Source organism: Canis lupus, chromosome 12 (assembly GCF_048164855.1).
Source record: "Canis lupus baileyi chromosome 12, mCanLup2.hap1, whole genome shotgun sequence".
Classification (NCBI taxonomy): domain Eukaryota; kingdom Metazoa; phylum Chordata; class Mammalia; order Carnivora; family Canidae; genus Canis; species Canis lupus.
Window position 1 is genome coordinate 6,889,755 of NC_132849.1, and position 24,447 is coordinate 6,914,201.

General features: G+C 43.6%; 1 long non-coding RNA gene across 3 annotated transcripts in view; it reads left to right on the forward strand.

The window, feature by feature from the left end:
• The window catches only part of LOC140601031 (uncharacterized), a 59,659-nt gene extending 36,499 nt beyond the window's left edge, over window positions 1–23,160 (forward strand). For all 3 annotated transcript variants that reach the window (XR_012004088.1, XR_012004089.1, XR_012004087.1), the window contains 4 exons: window positions 4,303–4,489; window positions 5,280–5,351; window positions 6,392–6,433; window positions 21,381–23,160. This is a non-coding gene — a long non-coding RNA (uncharacterized lncRNA). The remainder of the gene's footprint in view (window positions 1–4,302; window positions 4,490–5,279; window positions 5,352–6,391; window positions 6,434–21,380) is intronic.
• The last annotated feature ends 1,287 nt before the right edge of the window (window positions 23,161–24,447 follow it).

Genomic DNA, 24,447 nt, shown 5'->3' on the forward strand with positions numbered 1-24,447 from the left:
CTATTTGTTCCCACAGTCTTCTTATCTCTGTTCTACTAACTGTCAACTATGAAACAGTTTAATTTTTAATAATCTGATTATCCTTAATTTCTTATATTTCCGTAATAGATATATTAGATATATCAAATATATTGTCACCGCCTACACGAAGGGGAAGATGGCCCTTCCATAGTTCTTACTAAAAGAAAGTTTTATACCAAGTAACAACCCCTTGCCCCACCCACAGCCCTCTGGGCTAGAGGTGCATGTCTGACCCTTGGGCAAAGCTGGTTAGGGACCTAGAAGAAGGCAATGAAAAAATGAGTTGGGTTACTGGATTCTTTCTCAGGTATCTGGATTAGAAAAATCTGAGAGAATGAAGCAATTATCAGGAAAAAGTACAATTGAAAGAATGTAAGGAAAGAAGACATGAAGAAGAAACAAGGGAAAGAGGGTGGAGAAGATAGGGTTCTGGATGTGGCAGTCTTGGCAAGTCAAGGAAGTAATGGCAGGTGTAAGCAAAAGTTATGAGATTGAGAGAGGTTACTCAAAGTCCAGCTAGAAGACCAAACCAGCACGTAGCAAAAGGAGCCCAAGTAAAGCAACACATTGTGAGAGGAAAGGTTTGATATAGAAGAGGTTGCCCCTAGAGCTACCTCCAGACCTGAAAACTTCCAGTTCTAACTTCAGGTCCCATTTGTAAGCACACTCACAGTGAATCCCCCCTTTCCTCGAGGAAACTACAGTGAGTCAGTTCTCTGTGACCAGAAGGCCTTTTCCAGAGGGTTCAGCACTTAAAACCTTCTTTAGAAAATAAAGGTTAATTGTACTGTCCCCTTCTTTGTTTCTGGTGGGTCACAGCTGCGGACTCCTGGAAGTCAGGCATTCACCTTACTATCCTCTGATTATCCAGACTTCTTCAAAGATCTCTTTATTTTTCATTTCTGAGATAGAAAAAACTTCCATCCAGCTCCTACCTAAATATCAATGCAAACTTCACCACTCATTTATCACCTATGATCCTTTGACCTAAAAAGTAAACTCTTAGCTTATGGGAACCACAAGGCCCAAGAATGAGAAACTAACAAGTTTTAGGGGAGAAAAGCTGAGCATAAGAAAAGGAAAGATTCAGGGATATTCAAAGTACTTTATTATGAATTTAGTCTTTGCAAAGGGGGAGAAGGGTGAATATCTTTAAAAATTTCCTTTTTGGGGGCACCTGGGTGGCTCAGCAGTTGAGTGTCTGCCTTTGTTTGGCTCAGGGTGTGATCCTGGGGTCCTGGGATTGAGTCCCACCTGGGCCTCCCCACAGGGAGCCTGCTTCTCCCTCTGCCTGTGCCTCTGCCTCCCTCTGTGTGTCTTTCATGAATAAATAAATAAAATCTTTGAGAAAAAAAAAATTTCCTTTTATAAGAAGGGACATAAGGTTGTGTAGTTTAAGATTTTTACATGTCTTTCTTTTTGTATTTAGCTAAATTTCTTAATAAGCTACATTTCAATGTGTACCATGTATTCACTTGACAGCAATTAGTGACCACCTGCTCTTATTTCATCCTCTGCTAGGCAGTAGGGGTACGAAAACTAAAGACAGTCCCAAACTCAGAAGGAGCTACAGCCCACAGCACGAGGTGGCTGATTCCAGTGCAGTGTGGTAAGGGCCACATTAGCATTCACCCAGCCCAAGAGGTGGTGAAACAGAGATGGGGTCTAGGAAGCTTCCCAGAAGAAATACCCAGGATAAGTCTCGAAGGAGCGGTAGGATTTGGCTTGGAACAAATGAGGCAGAGGGATGTCCAGGCAAAGGTAGAAGCCCGGGCACTAGCACAGTTATTAAAACCCTGCATTCTTTAGACTATGGTTGACTTAAATATCCCAGTATATCATGGACTTTTAATGTACATGTACAAATGTACATTAAACCACCCATCCAGGCATCTTTAGAAAAGGCAGGTATGCCCTTGACCCACATTCAAAAAGTCCCTTATTCATATACCTTAAGCAAAATTTTTCTCTTCAATCATACACTAACCACACAAGCCCCAAGGTAACAGAAGGTACAATGTATCCAGTATTAGACAAAATAAAGTGACCTCAGGCTTCCCAAGTTTCTTTTCTGAGCAAATGATGGCTTGGCTTCTTTCAACTGCCATTACTATTAATTTTGAGTGTGCGTATTCATTTTTTAAGGAAAAGAACAATTATGATTTTCATGGAAATTACTGAGAGCTCCTCAAAGCTTTTGATTAATCGCATTTTGAACCTTTAAGTGACTAACATAAAAATACTTAAAAAAAAAGTTTTTGATTTAATTCCAGTGTAGTTAACACACAACATAAAAATATTTTTGATAATTACTGAGATCATTAAAAGTTAGATTAGCAACAATAATACATAGAATATGCTTTTCTTTTCCTATAAGTTTGATGTTAATTAATAACCACATTTCACATATTTCTATAGAGTATGTTCTTATGTTCAAAAAATGCTTGCTGGTATATCATTTCACAAGCCTGTTCATATATTCCCATCTATAAAGTCAGTAATATAGTTCTCTTATGTAGTTACTTCTTAGGATTTTATGAAGTTAAGCAAGATATCCAATGTTAGGAATTTTAAGCAACCAGGAATATAGGAAGAGTATAAGTCAAAAAATTATTATTTATAGTCTTCCAAATTCCCTCCACCAGTTATAAACTAACTATATGTTACATTTTTTTTTGCAGACAGAAATAAGACCAATTCAGAATGACAGTGGTTTACTAATCCCCAAAGCAGCCTTGAACCAGTCTTCCTTGCTACAAGCAAGATGATATTCGTAAAACATGGTAGAAGATCTTACTCTGAATTCAGAAAATTACATAAAGAGCTACCAAATTTTTAAATTATATCTTTCCAAAGACTTAACCAGTTTTAAGTGAATAGCGTCTGGAACTACTCATACAAACATGATTAATAAAAACATCATTCACTCTCTACCCTGCCTGTCTCACTTTTGGCCACATTTCAGAAGCAGTTTATCATTCACATCTAAAGGTATATATACATTATATATATATATATATATATATATATATATATATATATATATATATATATCACATCATATCAGCAAGTCTTCAGCAACATCCTTCAGGAGTTGCATATCATAAAGATGATCAGTAGCCCTGTCATTCCCCAAAGCATAGTGCTTAACACATAGCATGTATCATCAGCACTACAGTTGCTTAAACTGGTCCCTTGCACCCTCAAAACAATCTGTAAGCACAGTACAAAAAGGAACTCAGTTTCTGTGAGAAAGCAGTAAGAACAGTGAAGCTAAGAGATGTACCCAGGGCCCATCCATTTCCAATTCATACTTATTATACAGGAAGATGTGCATTCAAAACAGCCTATTCTTTTGAAAATGGTTCTTTAGTCTCCTTGCACATGTGCCTATGTGCTGACTGGCCAATTCTTTCCAATCCATAAATTAAAATCCCACTTTTGCCTATTGTGCTTTTCACTTCAAAATGCCAACATAGTTCAGATATATAAGAATGAATCCCCTACATACATAAACTTACAACATCTCCCCTCTGGGAACCACAGTTTCTTGAACTGGGCTTTGTATAAGGTGACCAAAAGACCAGATCCATGGAACATTCTATTCATAGAGTTAGAGAAATGCGGAATTACAGGAAGGAAACAGAAATGATGTAGCTCAGCCCCTCATTCTGAAAGAGGTCCAGAGGTGCAGAATAGGGAGACCTAGGTCATAGAAGGGCAAAACCAAAACCAGAAGCTGTCCAATGCACTTGTAAAAAACATGTAATGATTAAACTAGAATTGGGGACCCTTCTTTTTTTGATTGACACTCTAAATCCTAAGTGTTTAAAGAAAAGAATAAATTTGGCTAGAATATCAAGCCATCCTGCCCCTTATTTTCTCGTGAGTCCTTGGGTGAGTCACATAATCTTACTCAAATATAACAGAAGGATAACGATATTACTTAATTCACAGGGCTATTATAAGAGAGGACTGAGCAGATATTTTAAAGTGCATTAAAATGTCAAGGCTTAAAAGAAATGGAGAAAATTTCCATTTTACATCTTATATTTATGTCTCTTGGGGGGAAACACACACATTCACATACACACACACAATTCCTTTCACTAGACCTACATGCAAAAGTCGTATTTGTAACCAAGAAGTTTGGGGGATGTTCTACATGTTGTGTTGGTTTTACCTTCAACAGGACTAGGGGCTCTTCCACTTTTATTTACACACAGAATCCACACAATGCACCTTTTAAAAGGTGATCAGTCTTCATTTTTATTCCCCCAGAGTTAAAGATGACCTGATTGCTGCTGTCTGGCTCCCCAGCTGGTTCAATTTCTCCCTCCACCAGATCCTTGTTTTATCCACATCTTAGCTTCCCCCACTCGGATCACTCCTGGATCACTCCTCTCTTCGGATTGCTCTTCTGAAGAAGAAGCCGACTCAGATTGCCTCCCCCAGAGGCAGCGCCCCAGTGAGTAACACATTGGGGGTTGGGCAGAGTGTGTCGGAAATGATCAAATACTTGCAAATGAAGTCATACAGCTCACAGGAGAAGGCAGTGGCCACAGGTGCCAAATGCAGATGACTATGGCAAGCTCTGGGTAGGGCTGTTGCTACAATGTGGGCCGCTACTGCACTGAGTAACAACGTTGGGTACATAGAAATGACTCTTATTTTGCTCATCACACGATTTAACCACATGACCTGTGTAGGTTCCCAAAGTATAGGCACCAAACCTATGATTTCTGTGTAGGTGGGCATGTCTGTCTTCCCTTTAAACTACTAAATTAGTCTAGAAAAAAAAAAAAAAAAGATAGCTTGACACCACTGAAGACAATTCTCCTTTGAGTACTAGGGAAACACACAATGTAGAAAATGATGATACAAGCATGAACACAAATCAACCAGCATGGAAACTCCCAGCATTTCCACCATACCTTCTCTCCATCCAAGACCAAAATGGGGATGGAGGATGCTCCTACTTTGGTAGATCAAACCAGTAAGATTTTAACAACCCAAACAAAATGGGACTGTGGTAAGATTAAGAGGCTGTAATTTTTTTTCCCCCTTTATAGATAATGTGTCCTTGTTAGGAGAAATGGGAAAAGCCCTTTACTACACTATTGTCTTTGGAATTTCAAGATGACAGTGATAATGGTGGAGTTTCCTGCAGCTAAGTGTTTAGTAACAACTGGAGAAACTAAGGAGTAAGTGAAATGAGACAAGAGCCTCACGAACCACTCTCTTCCAATACCCATTAGAGTTTCACAATGTGCCAAGGCTAGAGCTAATGTGAATCACCCAGATGACTGCTCCAGAAGCCACCTTACAAGGTATGTGGAATTATTTAATAGTACAAGTGTAAAGGGTTAATAGTTACTATTTGTGTCTCCGTTGCCTTGTGTGAAGAAGGTGGGGGGGGGGGGGAGGCTGTTTACTGTCTTTAGAAACACTGGGCCTCTAGGTGAGTAGGAATGCCTCTAGGGGAATGGGTGTTGGCTGGGACAGCAATGTGCTAAGAGGAAAGGACAGTGAGCTTACACCTAGTTACAAATTTAGGACAATCACTTATACAACTTTATGTTCTGTCCTATTATATATATATTTTTTAAAGATTTTGTTTTATTTACTCATGAGAGATACAGAGCGAGAGAGAGAGAGGCAGAGACACAGGCAGAGGGAGAAGCAGGCTCCATGCAGGGAGCCCGACGTGGGACTAGATCCAGGGTCTCCAGGATCTCGCGGTGGGCTGCAGGCGGCGCTAAACCGCCGCGCCACCGCCACCGGGGCTGCCCCTCTGTCCTATTATAGTATCCGCATGCTGTTCAGTGTAAATTATCGTTACTATTATTACTAATTTAACTATGTGGTTAATGTTGATTACACCACCAAGATGCTACACTCCCTGAGAGCAAGGGCACGTCTGCCTTGTTCTTTCCTATGTCCTCAGTGCCCAGCAAGGTGGTGGGTGCATAGTTAATAGCCCCTAAAACATCACTTGAATAAGCAAGTGAATACATGAGTTCACACGAACTCATGCTGTGACACGTGGCTGCCATGTTTGCTCCATGTGTCACAAGCAGGGCTGAATGTACAGCTACATAGTCCAGCACAACAAGCAGATTTCAAAAGGTGCCTGTCTTTTTGGCAGGCCCAAGTGCTAGGCTGTACAAGATGTAGTGTGGAAGCCAGGTAAGGGTGCTGGCATGACAACCCTCGGAGTACTCACACCCCAGGGTGTGGTCTGGATGTTACCACAGCTGCACTGAGCCCCTCAGATCACTGCTGGTCTTTCTGGGGCTTTGGTGTCCTCATTTAAAACTTGATGAATAACCTTTCTTTTCCTTGCACTTCTGAAATTCTAACATTTTAGGAAGACATCCAGAACCTGAAACCTTGTCAGAGACAAACCATGGTAAGATCTTCTGCTTACAAAGTGGGGGAAAAAAATTAAGTTTTAAAATATGAAGTTCAGTTCTATTCCAACAAAACATTATGTGTGTGTGTGGAGGGTGCTTCTTGCCAGATCCTGGCCAATTAATATCTTGCCTTCATCCTTTCTCATACCCAGAAGTCAGGTTCTCCAGGCTTCCAACGGAAGAACATAAATATTCTCAACCAGGGCTGGCCCATTGCTTCAATCTCTAGCTATAACAGGGAGTCAGTCTGATGAACATTTGCAGTTAGAATGGAAGGAGGCACAGCCTCCCAGACTTTTGCAGATTTTTTTTGGACAACTAGCAGAGTCACAGCAAACCTGGAATTAGGTAAGAAAGCGAAATTCCCCCAGAGAATTCAGAGAGCTACAACTAAGAGCCTTGAAGCAATCACCGTGTAAGAAGAGAAGAGGGGAAATCCACAGTTTAAGAAAATCAGCAGACATTTTTTTCTTTAAAAAAAATTTAGAGTATTAGGCACTGATTTTAGCCTTCTATTCCCATCTCTCAAGATGTCACTTTAAAAAGCAAAAGGTTTTATCCACAAAACCACCAGTGAGTAAAGAGCCTTCACATTCTTACCCTCACACACACAGTAAGATATTTACTCTCTGATAAACAGCAATTGTAAATAAATCTCATTTAATCTCTAAAAGCCACAATAAAAATCTTTAACCTCCAAGGTAGAGTTTACAGATGTGTTTGCAAGCCCTGCCAGCGGCAGAAAACACAAGGACTTGAATAAACTACTATAACAGGAGGCACATTTTCTCTTTCAAGCATCTTACACTGACCTTCTTTAAAAAAAAAAAAATATGTACAAGGGAGGAGGAAAGGGGAAAACCCAACCCCTCCCACCCCATTCTCTGTACAAATCGGCCAATAAATCTAACGAAAAGACACAAGAGAAAAGGACAGAAGCCAACAGGTGGAAAAAGGCTTTTTGTTTCCTTAGAAATGCTCAGACACTTGATCTGTGTTCCCCGTTTTTTTTTTTGTCTCGGGGTGTCTTTAATGATGGTTTGATGATGATGATGATGACCAAGAATAATGATAACACTTGTACTTGGTGATTCCACAGTATCTCTAGCTTGAAGATTTCTCCACGCCTTTTAGACATAAGGATCTGTTCTGTTTCGCCAAATCCCAGGCAGACATGCAGCATCCCCACTCGGCTCTCTGGATTGTACAGACGGGGAAACTGAGGCACCGCCCCCCCTCGCCCCCTTCCACCCCCTTCCACCCCGTCCGCCCCCCACCGCACAACTCCTTCACAGTATCTATCAGCAGAGAAATCCCCGAGACTGGAAAAGTTTCTGGATTGCGTTGCGGCAGAGTTCTCTTGCTCTCGCGTCTCGCCTGCCTCTCCGCTCTGCCTGGGAGTCTGGGCTCGGGGGGATGAGGATTGGGGTACCTCCCCTTCACGAGGCGCGCCAGGGCAGTGCGGGGGAAGTACACACGCGCGCGCGCGCGCGCACAGCCCTTCACACACACAAAGCTCGCTGCAATCCGTGCAGGCGCCCGGCGGAGCCCGGCCAGCCCTGGCTCAGCCTCCGAACCGCAGCTCCGGGCGGGCGAGGCCTCCGAGGGCTCCAGGCTGCGGGTGCTCGGCCCCGGGCTCGGCCCCGCTCCCCTCTCCTCCAGGCTTCTCTCCCGCTCCCTCTTTCTCCCCCTCGCACCTCCACCCTCGCACCCTCCTCCCACCCCTCTCCATCCACCCCTTCTCCCCCCCAACCCGGAGGCACGGATCGTGTTCCCGGGGTTCCCTGGAAAGAGGGGCCGTCCCCAGCCCCGCGCGCCTCGCAGGACTTCCAGGGGCCGGGCCACGGCTCCCGCGGCAGGACCCCGGCGCTCCCCCTGAGCAGCGCAGGCAGGAGACCCCCACTTGCAGGCACGGGCGAGCGAGCCTGCCACCGAGGAGGGGATTGTTAGGGCTCTTACCTTTTTTATGAGGAGAAATTCTGGAGAATCATGTCACAAACTGAGGGGGGAAAGTGAATGAAGACAAAAAAGACCCTTTTCCTGCAATCCCTGGCCTCCTGGTATCAAGACACTAGGACAACATCAAAGCAACTTAGGGGGAAGACTTTAGGGGCCTATTGTCTGCTCTGGTCTGATCTGTTTTTCTTCTGCCTCCCCCTCTTGCTGCGGTGACACTTGGTACGGCCCAGGCATTCATGCCAAGTAGCTTTCACACATGGAAGCTTGTCTCAAGCAATTGCTGACAAGCCACAAACAAGACATTCTCCCTCCCTTCTCGGCGGCGCCCCCCCCACTCCTCCCCCTCCCCCTCCCCCCCCCCCTTGTCTCCCCTCCTCCTTTCTTCTGAATGCAAACTAAAACTCTCCGGTGACAGGCAGGCTCACAGGCTTGGCCTAGCTGCGCACGCAGACACACGCACACACACACACACACACACACACACACACACACTCTCTCTCTCTCTCTCCCTCTCTCACACACACACACACACACACACGCGCGCGCGCGCGCGCCCAAGCAGCTCAGCTAGTTGCTGCACTGGTGGAGTTAAGAGGCAGGAAAAAGCCTAGGCTGAGCTGGGGGCAGGGAGAGAAAGGGAGAGGGAGCGAGCGGGAGAGCGGGAGAGCCTCCCGTGTCCTGGTAAAATGGCAGAAGAGAGGTGAGCCCTTTGGAGAAACAGCAGTGGCCACACACGTGTGCACACATACGCACCCGGGGAGGCAGCCTGAGCTCCAGGGAGAGCTAAATAAATGACCCCAAACGCAACTGCAAGATCCCATCAGCTTGAGGTGGGGGGAGCTGGGAGATAAGAGAGAAGGTGAATCCAGCTCTGGGGTTTCTGTTGCATCTTTAGGTGCCTTTCTTCTCCAGAGTAGAGAAAAACTGGTTTCCCCAGGCTCCAGGCTTTCTTCACTGCATAATTGAGCAGAGACCTGAGCTACTAGTTAAAATAAATCCATGAAATGTGTGAATGTGCGAGTAAACTTTAACTGTGGGTTCAACTTGTACCCAGGATATTTTTAAAGCGGATTTTTTTTTTTTTTTCAGAAACCCTAGAGAGCAGTAGCAAGGAGAGTAGTAACAAGTAGTGTAAACTCTGAGAGCTGTGAAGTGTGATGCTGAAGTTACTGATTGCCAGGCGGCTGGAATTTATGGAGGGTGGGCACTGCGAGTTGCAGGGGGAGGGTGAATGAGTCTCCACCGAGCTGTTTTCTAGGAATGAGGGGGAATGAGGTAGGATAATGAATATGGCATGAAGCAAGCAGGAATTTGATTGGTGTGGAGAGAGGAGGAAGGTGGGGGTATAAAGGAGGGAAGAGAGACAGAGAGAGAGAGAGAGAAAAAAAACCACCACATTTTTAAAAGAAGAAGAAAAATGGAAGCCCAGAGATTGAAACATGCAGGGGGAGAATGAGATGGCAAAGGAAAGCATAAAATGTGAGCAAAAAGGAACACAAAGGATGTGCAAATTTGCAGATGGCATGAAATCAGGAGGGCCAACTGAGATCAAGAAGGACAGGATGATAATGTGACATTCATATTTTTAGTACGTTGTGGGGTCACAGCCTGACAAGGTCTCCCCTGCCCAGGCCAGGAAGTTGCCCCTTCACCTGCAGGACCTGAAGGGAAGCTTAACTCCTCACTGGAGCTAAACCAGACCTGTATTCTTGCAGAAAGGTAGCTTAGAGTCTATTTCTCAGAATCTTCTACAAAATGCAAATTATGTGAACACACAACACTCCCTCATAGGGGTGCAACAGGGAATAAATTATGACTTTTTACCCTTAATACTAGCTAAATGTCTTGTCGGACCTAACAGTCGCCACATCAAAGATACATCTTTGTTCCTGCTGCCTTTACACCTTGGTTTGCTTATCCATTATGCTGATCCCTAAAACTGTCTATCCTGACTCTAATTCTTGCTGATTGTGAGAATAGTAACTACTTTTGATTGAGTATTTACTTAATTTTTAGCGCTTTCCCAAGCATTTATACCATGAAGTCATTTCTATTAAGACCATCTCCGTTTACAGATGATAAAAAGTGAGGCACAGAGAGGTTAAATAAATTTCCTGAAGTCACACAGCAAGGTGAGGGTAGAGCTGAAATCAGACTCAGATCTGTGTGATTCCAAAGCCCCAGCATTTACCCATCGCCTTATGTCCTCTGACCTGCATAGCTCGGTTCTCCATAATACCCCACTCGCCATACAAATGGATGTTTTCCTTCTATACCTCAAGGCTGCTGTTTGGGTCCTCTCACTTTGAGCCAGGGAACCTTCTGACCTCCCCCTAATAACTGCTGACTCACCGACCACTTCTAAGTGACGGTGATTCACTATACACAATGAGGCCTTCTTGCATGAAGGGTCAACTTAACCTTTAGTAACCACACGATTTAGAGATTGCTGGGCAATGGAGAAAGGCAGCTGAGGCCAGGAAGGCTTCACTTCATTAAAAAAATAAAAGCGGACTAAAAACACCCACAAGGTGTTGATGATAATGATGATGATAACAGCTGGTGACATTTATTAAGCTCCTCCATCTAGTAAACAACCCCATAAGGTATAAACTGTTACTGCTCCCATTTTCTGGATGAAGAAGCTGAGACACAGAGGTCTGTTAAAGTGCCAAGTTCACTCAGGCAGGAAGCGCTGGCTGAGATGGGCCTCCGGCAGCCTGCCTCTCCAGAGACCAGGCTCTCCCCCCACCTACCCATCTGCTGCAGCTCTGTGGTGGTGGGAGGGAGCAGGGAGCCCTTCCAATCATGAGAGAGAAAATCTAAATGTTCAGTGAGAGAAAGAAGAGAGGGGCAATAACAATCCTAGTGTCTTCACATGGCATCTCCACAAGGGGCTACTGAAGAAGCCTGTGCCAGGCCCCCAAATAGCCCCAAGTCTCTAATTCCTCCTTAGTCCCACCTGGCAGAGGAAGGCGCTTCCCCAGCCTCCAGGTCAGAACATGTTGGGAGGAACACCAAGTCAGACTCTCGCCTCCAGCACTGAGGGCTTCTACCTGCCAAGTCCAAAGAGGGAAGAAAAGAAAATTCAAGTAGATAAGTGATCGAGGTTACTGCAGGAGTGTTTCTCGGTGTACTTTATGAGACTTCTGAATGCTAAGTGTGGAGTGGAAGAAGATGCCCTGAATCCTTGGGTAGACCTGGATTCTGGTGGCAGTCTACCACTCATGGGGATGTGAACCAGGCTCTTCTGGCCGAGCTTTGTTTCCTTAATTATAAAATGAGCTGATGCCATTAGACCTAGCACCCTCACCAGAACGAAAATGCTATCATTCTGGTAAGTGTCCAGTTGATGGAGTAAAGATTAAAAGCCAAGGTAGCTGATGAGATGTGTGTTTGGATGTGTGCGTGTGTATGTGTGCTGGAGAGGGTCATGGCGTAAAGGGATAGAGCAAGAAAGACCCTCCCTGGGTGGTCTACTCAAATTATAGCACATCTCTTCAAAAATACCTTTCACGTCATAGCTATTTTTCACTTTATTTTGTTTCGCTGCTGGAATTCCCAACAATGACAAATACACTTGCAATATTAACAATCTTTTAAAAAAGCAAACGCCTCTAGAGGGGATAAGGAAAATCAGCCACTCATACATTAGTGTGAATTATTTCATCAAGCTACTTTCCTCTGAATACCTAATTCATATCAAAAAAAAAAAATCATTTAGGTTACAGAGTGAAGTGAAAAGGGGAAGCCAGTAGATAGTTTTAGAATTGAGAGGAGTCTTGATGTAAGGCAGGCCTGATGTGGGGACTGAAGAGAAGATAAGGGAGCACCCCTTATGGCATAAACTATGGAGATGGCATAAACTATGAAAAGGTAGGGACATAATAAAGGGAAATAGCTTCAAAACTGTACTGGGGCGGAACACCTGGGTGGCTCAGCAGTTGAGCATCTGCCTTCAGCTCAGGTCGTGTGATCCCTGGATCCTGGGATCGAGTCCTGCATTGGGCTCCCCTCAAGGAACCTGCTTCTTCCTCTGCCTGTGTCTCTGCCTCTCTTTCTGTGTCTCTCATGAATAAATAAATTTTTAAAATCTTTAAAAAAATATTGTATGGGGGCAAGTCTGGAATTAAAGGATGAAGGATGAGGACGCCTGGCTGGTTTGGTCAGTAGAGCATGCAACTCTTGATCTCAAGGTTCTAAGTCAGAGTCCCACATTGGGTGTGGCAATTACTTAAACATAAAATCTTAAAATATAATAAAAATAAAAAAAATAAAGGAAGAAGGATCCTGGCTTCATCTTCCTCCACATTTCCCTTTGCCTGCATCTGGCACATGCTCACAATAGGTTTCTATGGGGTCACTATGGGGCTTAAGTTCCATTTAAAACATGGTTTTTAAATAACACATGATCTAAAAATAGCCACTTCTCCCAATAATAAATTAAATAAATTGCACCACGTAAAAATATAGCTACCTCCCCGCCCCCTGCCACCTCCCCACCCCGCCATGATTAAAAGGCAGAGTGAAGTTACTGGATTCTGGAATTAAAAGATATGAGTCCCAGTGTGATGTATTTATAAACTAAATGACCTTGGCCAAGCCTTTTAACCTTTCTGAGCCACATGGTTTATACTTCGCAAGGTATCATGAAGTAATGAGTTACTGTGTCAATAGGCTTTATTAAGAGTAAAGCACTCTACAAATTTTAGCCAGTAATGGGTAAAAAATCTGTAACAATAAGAGCACTACTCTGTGTCAGGCATGTTCTTTATGTGCAGTATCTCATTTAATTGTCACAACTTACCCTAGAAGAAGAGTTCCCACCACAGCAACACAGTACTTACGTACTTGATCTCTAGAGCCAGATAGGCATGGTGTGAGTTACAGTGAGTTACAATCACTCTATGATTTTGGACAAATTACTTCACCTTTCTGAGTCTCAGTTTCTTCATTTGCAAAATGAGGATATTAATAGTACCTTCCTCATGGGATTATTTCGAGGATGAAATGAGATAATGAATGCATGTGACATAATTAGCACCGTGCCCAGCACATGAAAAGCAACCAACAAATGTTAGATGTTATGTTTGTTCTCATTTCACAGACTAGGTGAGATTAAGTGCTTTGCCCGTGGTCACACAGCTCATAAATATAAAGTGCCCAAGTGTGGTTCTGTTTGGCCCACAACTCCTGCTCTTTACTGCTTCTTTATTTGTCTATCTTGCCATTGATTTTTCTGAACCACAGGTAATTGAAAGGACATACTAATTGCATCATCATTTGCTTTACCTTTATTAGCTTCCCACGTGAACTGTTAGTCTGTAAACATAAGCACTCAAGGAAAATATCTTCTATACAGAACATCTTAGAGAAATGATGTTATTATTTTAAAATACTACTTGAAAAGATCCCTCAAAGTAATCCAGAGTAGAGTACAAGCATCACAGAAAAGCATTATGGCAGACTCGTGTTTGTATTTTTTTTTAAGATTTTATTTATTTATTTGAGAGAGAGAGAGAGAGAGAAAGAGAGAGAGAGCATGCATGAACAAGGGAGGAGCAGAGGGAGAAACAGACTCCCTGTTGAGCGGGGAGCCCCTGGGATCATGACCTGAGCCGAAGGCAGATGCTTAACCGACTAAACCACCCAGATACCGCTAGACTTGTGTTTTAGAAGTTAAAAATTATTCGTCTAAATTTCATCTTCTCTTCTCAGCTGAGCTTCAGGTCAAAGAAGAGCATTAAGTGGCCAACAGGTACAGTATAGGAGAAAGAACAAAGCATATAGGTAATCCACAGACTGTAATATGCTTCCCTACAAACTTTAAGAGAGGTGCAGAAAGTGAAGAACTTCCAATTTTATAGGCAAAATATATCAGGAAGCACAACTTAAGTTTGAAAATATATATTAACAAGAGATTCACATTACTGAGCTCCAGGGAGAGATGGCAGGTGGAAACAGATCATCATGTAGTGAGGAACAGAAATCCTCTCTCCTATGGAATGAATGAATATAGCTTCTTCCTTCTAACTAAACTACAATAAATCAGAAGAATGGGCTCCATGTAGGGTGGTTGAGAGGATAACCATTCTGGAAGCAGCCACCAGATTCAATGCCCCATGATCCTAAAACACCATTTTTTTTTTTAACACACCATTTTTTAAGCAGTTCTTTCATCTTATTTTTTTCCAGGCAACTTTCTGAAAAAGCTCTTTGGTTGTTGCAAAAGACCTATGAATGCTTTTAGTAGATCCTAATTAAGCGGTGAAGGATAGAGATTTGCTCAAGTTCATATGTATTTGATTCATATTTATAATTGTCACATAAGTGTGTTAACTGATGATAACTTGAAATCGTGTGCATGTCACGAGGAGACACGGCACCTACGTATGTGCCCCCAAATACAGTCGTGTGGGGGAAAGATGGGCCTGGATCTGCATTATTAAGCACCCCAACTGTGCAGGTTGTAGAGGGTCTTTTGGGAACAAAGTATATGTATAATAGTACAACTGGCATATCAGTGGGACAGAAAGGCCACTTTGTCCCATCTCCATCTCCTCTAAGCAGGATGTGGAAGGGAGCTTAGAAAGCCCTGAGAAACGATTGAGGAATTGATGTTAGCCCAGGCGAGGAAGGCACATAAAGTCGAGGGCTTAATCTGTAATGCGCCTTCCCTGAGAGCTGCTTCTGTATGAAGCTTGCAGCTCATGAGAACTGAAAGAGGCAGCAGAGCTACCGGTGGGAGCAACGGGTTTTGGTAAACAATGAGCCAACTTCTCCCCCAAGGGAGCAGATCAGAGGAGCTGTAATAACGCTGGAGAGAAACTCTCCAGCAGTTCTGGAGACAGCTAGGAAAGGGCTGCCTCCCCGATCGACCTCGGAAACTGGGTTTCCCTGGCCTTGGTTCATGGCAGAGGGATTCAGGTATGATCTGAAACACTCTGCTGCTCCCAGGCCGACTTAGAAGCCAGCACGGGCAGCAGCTACCTGGGCCACCGGCCACATCTACGTAATTCTCTGCTCTAAGTGGCTGTGAGTTCACTTTGGGCTGACTCTGAGAGGGGTACATATAAAAGGATTTCTTACTAGCCTGGCTTCTGAGTTTGAGTTGTTCCGCCCTGCAGAGCTGGAAGGAGATAATTGCTCTGAAACTATTATAGTTGCATTCATAGTACATCTGGACCTGAGGTTGTTTGACCTCTGAAAACCTGGAATGGAAATAATGCAATTACCTGAGCTAAAGACAATTCAATAAAAAAAATACTGAAGCCAGGAAAAGGAAATTTATCTTTTATGCCACGTCCTATGCCTAGCAATGGAATGTGTACCTTTCATAAAGTTGAAAGATGCAATAAAGACCAAATAGAAGGTGGTATTTTCAGTTCAATTCAATAAGCATTTGCTATTACCTGTTGTGTGCAAAACACTGTGCTTGGACTGGTGCCACCAAAACAGAGTACAACTGTCTGTGTTCTAAAGGAGAGTGCTGTCTGGATAGAGGAAAAGAGAGAGATGCTTACCAGTAACCACAATGCCAGCCATCCTGGGATAAAGAAAGCCAGCAGGGATCATAGGCATTTTTTTTTTTAAGTAGGCCCAACATGGGGCTTGAACTCATGACCCTGAAGATCAAGAGTCACATGCTCTAGGCAGCCCTGGTGGCTCAGCAGTTTAGAGCTGCCTTCAGCCCAGGGCCTGATCCTGGAGTCACGGGATCGAGTCCCATGTCAGGCTCCCGGCATGGAGCCTGCTTCTCCCTCGGCCTCTCTCCTCCCTCTCTCTGTGTCTCTCATGAATAAATATATGAAATCTTAAAAAAAAAAAAAAAAAAGAGTCACATGCTCTACTGACTAAGCCAGCCAGGCACCCAGGTACTACATGCATTTTGAGGTACCTGCCCAACACATTCCCTCCATTCATGGAGAATAATCCCCAGGCTACCTGCTCAGAGAAGCTCTAGCACTTGTGTTTATACTATGCAACCAGTTCCCCTGGCCAGTAACATTCTCTATCTGAGAAATTTAATTAGGACTTAACAGAAGCTAGTTGATCTCTCTTAGCTCTTGAACTGAGAGAAATCCTGAGTTAAAAAAAATAATAATAATAATAATGAAATCAACCTACTTGGAGAGATAGAGAGGAGAGTCCACATGGCCTGAGAGAGAGAGAGAGAGAGAGAGTCTTTGGCTGTCTGCCTTCTAAACCACGGTTCTAGCTCTGGTGGAGGCTTCCTGAATTTTGTTCCTTAAAAAGTTCCTGATTCTAAGTAACCCCCTGCATGTCTCCCCTCTAGACTAGTGCTAATGGGTTTCTCTTTCTTGCCCCCAAAAGAGAGACTGAAGCTCAGGAACTCAGTTCAACCCTTCTTAGATGCCAAGCAGTGTACTTGTTCTGGATGCACATCAAATAAATCGAACTCACAAGGAGTTTGAGGCCTAGTAGGGATTCTGGTAGGTGAAAAGTATATATGTAGTACTATAAAAGAAGTGTTAAGAGAATCTGGGGAGGAAACAAGCATTTCTTTCTTCAGAGGAATTTTGGGAAGGTTTCACAGAAGATGTAGTGTGTGATCTAAACCTTGAGTAGGATTTAACAGATTTGGTAGGATAATGCATTTTGGTCAGAAAAAAAGATACTTCCTACTGAGAAGGTAGGAAGGGCATGTGAAGGTATTACTTCCACGCTACATTCTCTGATTTTTCACTACACTCCAGAATGGCAAGCTAGTGTGCTGCCTATGACCCACGGGCCATATTCAACCTGCCTCATTTTTGTGTGGTACAGTCTACAATCTAAGAATGGTTTTTACATTTTAAAATAATGGTTGGAGGCACCTGGGTGGCTCAGTCAGTTAAGCATCTGACTTTTGGTTTCACTCAGGTCATGATCTCAGGGTCTTGAGATCAAGTCCCACATCAGGCTCCCTACTCAGCACAGAGTCTGCTTGAGATTCTCTCTTCTCCCTCTGCCTGACCCCACTCCTGGCTTATGTTCTCTCTCTCTCTCTAAAATAAATAAGTAAATCTTTAACATAAAATAAATAAAATAAAATAAAATAAAATAAAATAAAATAAAATAAAATAAAATAAAATAAAATAAAATAATGGTTGGAAAAAATCAAAAGAAGAAGAATATTTCATGGCATATGAAAATTATATGAAATTCAAATTTTGATCTCCACAAATAAAGTTGTATAGGAACACAGTCACCCTTTTTCTTTCACATATGATCTATAGTTGCTTTCATACTATAACCATGGAATTAGGTGGTTGCAACAGAAACCTTATGATCTGCAAAGTCTAGACTATTTCTATCTGGCCCTTTGCAGAAAAAGGTTGCTGACCTATATCCTATATTCCAGCCTCCAGAGATTTCCTTTGAACATTTGGGATGTGAAGATGTCACTTTCAGAGAGGGTATATCAAATACCCATTTTATAATTGTATTATTAATATGTACTTTGTAGGACTGTTTTGAGAATCATCTAGAATATTTGTTATGTGAACAAATATGTGAAATAGTATACATATTTTGGGCACCATATCATATATAGGGAGAGGCAAGGACATAGAGATAGAGATATAGAAACGAAACCCGAAAAAATATGTAAAGAGCTATCAATATTGGTCACTTCTGAGATGTGAATTATGGCAAACTTTATTTACAGAACAGTAACAATAGTAACATCAAAAGAACCACCTTATATTGACTGCTTACTATGTGCCAAGCATAGTGCTCAGTGCTTTAGGTATATATCATCTTACTTAATTCCTGGGGCACCTGGATGGCTCTGTCAGTTGAGCATCTGACTTTTGGTGTTGGTTCAGGTCATGATCTCAGGGTCGTGGGACTGAGCCCTGTGTGGGGCTCCCTGCTCAGCATGGAGTCTGCTGGAGATTCTCTCTCCACCTGCCTCCCCCTTTGCCCCTTCCCCTGCTCACAGGCATGCACACACTTGTGCATGCATTCTCTCTTAGATGATAGATAGATAGATAGATAGATAGATAGATAGATAGATAGATAGATAGATAATAGATAGATAAAATCTCAAAAACATTTCCTGGAGTGCTTGGGTGGCTTATCTGGTTAAGCATCTAACTCTTGATTTTGGCTCAGGGCCTGATCTCAGGGTCATGGGATCAAGCCCTACATCAGTTTCCATGCTCCACAGGGAGTCTGCTTGAGGATTCTCTCTCCCTTTGCCCCTCCCACCACTTTCATGTGCCCTCTCTCTCTCAAATAATTTTTTTTTTAAGATTTCTTTTATTTATTCATGAGAGACACTCAGGCGTCCCTCAAATAAATTTTTTATTTTGTATTTTTAAAAGATTTTATTTATTTATTAATGAGAGACACAGAGAGAGAGAGCGAGCGGCAGAGACACAGGCAGAGGGAGAAGCAGGCTCCATGCAGGGAGCCTGACATGGGACTCAATTCCGGGTCTCCAGGATCAGGCCCTGGGCTGAAGGCAGCACTAAACCGCTGAGCCACCCGGGCTGCCCTCAAATAAATTTTTTAAAAACTTCCCAAGAACCCCATGGCATAAGAACTATTATTTCCGGAATGCCTGGGTGACTCAGTGGTTGAGTGTCTGCCTTCAGCTCAGGGCGTGATCCTGGGATCCCAGGATTGAGTCCCACATCGGGCTCCCTATGGGGAGCCTTCTTCTCCCTCTGCCTGTGTCTCTACCTCTCTCTCTCTCTCTCTGATGAATAAATAAATAAAATATTTTTAAAAATTGCTGATAGGCTCCAAGGGACGGGTGATAGAACTTTGGGGTTTGTAAGATAGTCATATGGTTTGGGGGCTCTGGTTCAACCTGGAGGAGGAAGGGTGAGTGAAACAAATTGGTCAAGGAAAGGAGGGGAACATGGGAGGCTCCTGTGGACAAACTATTTCATAATTTTATCTAAAAATCAAGACTAACCCTTCATACCAATTAATAAATTACATTGGGTCTGAGTACCTGCTCAGAAAACTCCAGCTAGGTACTGCAACGAGGCGGGTAAGGTGAGGAGTAGGATACACAGTCAAGTACTTACCACTACCTTTGAATGGTTCAGTTTCATCTGGGGGGCATGATATACACACTCAATTAAGGTATCAATACAGGGCAGTGCATGATTAAGGCCACATGAATGATACAGGTTAATGGTCCTCAACCACAGCATCAGCATCACTTGGGAATTTGTTGGCAATGTAAATTCTCAGGCCCCATCCTAGACCTGCTGAATCTGGAACTGGAGGTCCCATCACTCTGTTTTAAAAAGCTTCCCCCTGCACCCCAGGCGATTCTGATGCAAGCTGGAGTCTGAGAAGCATGGTGTAGGTAATGGGGAATCAGGGCTGGATTCAAGTCCAACTTACAAGGCATTCTGCATTTAAATTTGATTCTGATCAATGACAGAGAGTGAAGGTAGGGGGTCATCCAGGAAGGGCAACCCAGGTGAGTGCACATATGGGGTAGGAATGCATAAACCATAGAAGGAAAGGAAGAGAGGGTGCTGTGGGGGAGGAAGGCCCAGAAAGGTGGGGATTAGGAGCGGTAGGTAGCTTGGAAGAAGTGGAGGTGGCTGCAAAGGTTGAGGGCAGGGCCAGGGAGCCCCAAATACCAGACTCCTGTGGGGAAATAGAAACCTCTTCTGGTTCTCTCTAGAGGGCTCCACCTGCCACATCTCATTTCTCTCCTTTACCTACTCAGGCATTCTCTCCCAGGCCTCTCATCTCCAGAAGTGAGGATCCCCCCGCCTCCTTTGATCTTTGATGTTCTGATCCCGGAAGGTGTCTCTTTGCCTGCCTCCCCCAACAGCACTTCCTCCTTCCTCCTCCCAATCCACCCCCTCACTCCTGCTGCAGATGAGAAATTATAAACCACTCCTTTGAAAAACTATTCCTATTGAGGCTCCGTGATTTGAACAAGTTCCTATTCAAAGCGCCAGGGCAGCCACACCTGCTGCTTCGATTCTGACCGTGTGTACCCGAGATTCATCCAGTACGGATCAGAGGATGGTTGTCAGAGCCCAGAGTACACTGAATCTTACAGAGAATTTACATAGGGGCCCCGCAGAAGGCTGTGTGTGAGGCTGGAAGCAGCTCTCTGTGGGAAGTCCCTTCCAAAGCCCCGAGGAATGCTTTAAGGCTTGCAGCCTTGTTTCCCAGTGGGATCTTCTCTCAAGATAGAGCCTCCACATGCGCCTTTAGGCTCTGATGTTTAGACATCATGGTCCCAGAGAGGCGAGTTGATGTGGGATATGCATGGGTGGGGAATGCACAAGGGATGTTCTTTCTCTCAAAGGTTTTCAACACAAGACCAAGGTTTTAAGCTAACAAGAGGTTTTGTCTAATCTGTTTAACTTCTCTTTGTTGTTTTATCTGTAAAATACAGATCATAAGACCAACTGACAGAGTCCCTGTGAGGATCAAATGGAGGGGAAAGTCCATTATAAATTACAGTTGAGCCTGGAACAACGTGGGGGTTAGGGGTGCCAAGCCTCTGCATAGTCAAAAATCCAAGTATAACTTTTGATTCCCCCAAAAAGCCAACTGTTGGCCAGAAGCCTTGCTGATATCATAGACAGTTGATTAATACATATTTTGGATGTTATATGTATTATACACAGTTCCCTTATGTTAAGCAAGCCAGAGAAAAGACAATGTTATTTAAAACACCATAAGGAAGAGAAAATCCATTTATAGTTCTCTGTACTGTCCTCAGTGCATATAAGTGGACCCACATGGTTCACCTATCTTGTTCCAGAGTAACTGCATATGGTCCATACAATACCACATGGCCTTGGTGGCCTCTCAAGCGGTCTCCCTGTTTCCTCTAGGCTCTCCTCACTCCACTATACCCTGTCCAATGTTGTGAACTGGTTTTCCCAAAATATTATTTTTATTATGTGGCAGGATAGTATCTCAAGATATCAATACTCGCTACTCCATTTCGTTGCCCAACATTTTCTTTCCTCTCTTACCTTTCAGTGACCAGGTGGTACCAGGAATAAGAAAAACAAAGAGAGGACCTGGGACTCCTCTGGCCTTTCACCAGGAGAGCCCTCACCGTCCTTATGAGGTGCACATGGCTGGGAGCCTCACAGAGCAGGCCTGCAGACCTCAGGAACGATGATGGATAATGTCTCAAGGGCACCACGTGGAGGGGGACACCAGCCAAGTGCCAGCTCCTTCTCCTGTGCTTGCTAAGCCCCATGCACTACCCTGAGTGTGGAGGTGCTGACCGTTCCTTCCTGATGCGTTACCTTCACCACAGAGTAGAATGGAGGATAGAAATAAGTTCCATTTTAGTTCTTGGATATTTTCGTTCGAGGCTTGACATTTAAAAAGCTGTTACTGACCATGTTGCTTCCCTCATCAAAGGGACTCAGTGACTCCTTATTGCCTTCAAACTCGAATCCATATGTTATTCTGTCATCGGGGCTCTCTACAGTCTAATCGGCCCTGCCCGTTTGGCTGGTCTGACAGATTGCTTGTCTCTTCCTCCAGCCCTGCCTGGCTCCTGACTCCTGCTGGGTCTATCCCTCACTCACTGGGGCCGTCACTGGGTGTCCCACAACTGCCTCACCCATTACCTCCATACCCACCTCCCTTACTTCCTATAGCTCCTCCCCCATGGATGACCCCACAAGAAACACAGTTGTAGTAGTAGAAGCCTGGGGTGTCATCCTAGCCTCTCCCCACTTTTCTTCCCATGTCTAGTCTAATCACTCAGTGCCCAGGAAAGCCTACTTCTTAAATAATTTTGAACTCTGTCTCTTTCTCTACATGTCTACCCTGCTGCTTTCGCTCTGGTCTTACTATCTTTTATTCTGACCACAGCTCTGCCTCTTCCCTTCCCATCCTGTCCACACTGCAGCCAGAGAGGTAGCAGCATATTGGGGTAAGACAGAAAAGCCTCCTCTGTTCCTTACTCCTTGGGTGAACTTGACCAACTTTGTATATCTCTCTGGAGATGATAAAGGTTATTGTGAGGCTGAGGTTTATAAACCCCAGTTGGCCCCACCCAAATAGTACAAGACACTGTTATCATTATCTCTCCAAAATGTAAATGTGGTAGGTGATTTCCCCTGAAAACTTTTACTAATTGCCCTGTCCTCTGAATAAAACCTAAATTCCATAGCACGTCCTCTAAGTGCCCTTATGATATGATCTCTACCAATCTACCTGATTTCCCATGACTCTTCATCTACCCTTATACACTGGCTTCTGCAATGTGCTTCCTTTTTTTTTTTTTTAAGATTTTATTTATTTATTCATAAGACACACACACAGAGAGAGAGAAAGAGGTAGAGAGAGAGAAGGAGGGAGAGACACAGGCAGAGGGAGAAGCAGGCTCCATGCAGGGAGACTGACATGGGGACTCAATCCTGGGTCTCCAGGATCATGCCCTGGGCTGACGGTGGCACTAAACCACTGAGCCACCCGGGTTGCCCTGCAATGTGCTTCCTAAGGAGGCTTTCCATTTCCTGTCCCTTGTGCCTGTAGTGTCCTGGCTCCCTTGTCACCCACTGAGACCTCACCTCATCACAGCCTTCTGCCTGCTACTTTATTCATACCTCTATTGTTACACTTCTCATACAGTCATATACTTTTTAAAAAATGCTGTCTGCCTCCCCCATTAGACTACACATTGAGAGGGAAGGAACAATTTCTTTTTCCTCTTTAAGGCACATAATGGATATTTCCGAAAATAAAGTCTGTTCAATGAATCGATGAATCAACAAAATATAAACCATGTTCATCTCCACTTCTTCGAGTTTCCTTCTTGGCATCCCATCCCCTACCCCCATATGTGTGCATTATACAGAGCCTTCAAATCAAATCAAATTCCACCATCCTCAGAAAGCCACACAGGACTACTCAGACACATCTGATAATGCTAACACTGAGCAAGCCTCTAAAACATGACGGTGTTCTGCGTGGTATTAGAACTGCTCTCAAACAGATCACTACCAGTTTTAAAGTACAGGTTCCTTGAAAGCAGGCATGTAGTAGCTTCCTATCCTTTATGACCTTCAGCCCAGTGGCTGCTTAGTAAATGTCTATTAAACGAGTCAGCAAATGAGCGTTTGCAAGGATGAACAAAAATAAATCAACGTCTCCCTTGTCTTAAGGTATTATAGCAGTTACCTGTTTTGTCCATTTAGGGATGTATTCATAGATGATCTTAGTTGTTGTTTTATTTTGTTTTTAAGATTTTATTTACTTATTCATGAGAGACAGAGAGAGAGGCAGAGACAGGTAGAGGGAGAAGCAGGCTCCCGATGGGGAGTCTGATGCGGGACTCGATCCTGGAACCCTGGGATCAGGACCTGAGTCAAAGGCAAACGCTCAACTGCTGAGCTACCCAGGGATCCCAATGATCTTAGTTTTTTTGTCTACTGTATTGTCTCTGCAGGAGATTGTAAGCCCAAGAGCCAAGGCTGCCTTATAACTGCTTTTCTATTTTTTCTATTTCTCACAACCCTGATCACAATGCTGGAAAAAAAAAATAGTACAAATTTCGTAAATACTTCTTGAGGAATTGAACCAGCCTCTCTGACTAGTAATGGAAGTAACAAACTGGACAGAAGAAGAAATTGGTCTGGTGAATTACAACAAGTTCTACTCAGTGTCTGTACTTCTTCACATCACTGTTTTTCTCCTGTTCTGCTCTTGTTCAGGCTGTTTCTCTAGCCTGCGGCGACACATTACAACCAGCTCAGTTTCCACTACTCCATCCTATTCAATGGCAACAGCAGTTTTCCTGGGGATCTTTCCTCCGTTAATGCGTGCCACTGCCTGCTCCCATTCCAAGCTGATCCTGAGGATGAACCTCTGGCCTTATTATCGGCCTACAGATCCAGTAGGGTCAAAATGATTTTCTTACAACAAAAGCAAAGAGCAACAACCATAACACCTAATATGTAGGGAGATCTTGCAATGTGGCAGATAATGAGCTATCTGCTTTAAAATGTTTTCATATTAAAATATTTCATATTAATAGCAACATCTGATTATATTTTGTCATCAGAGAGGTGAATCATCCAGGAGG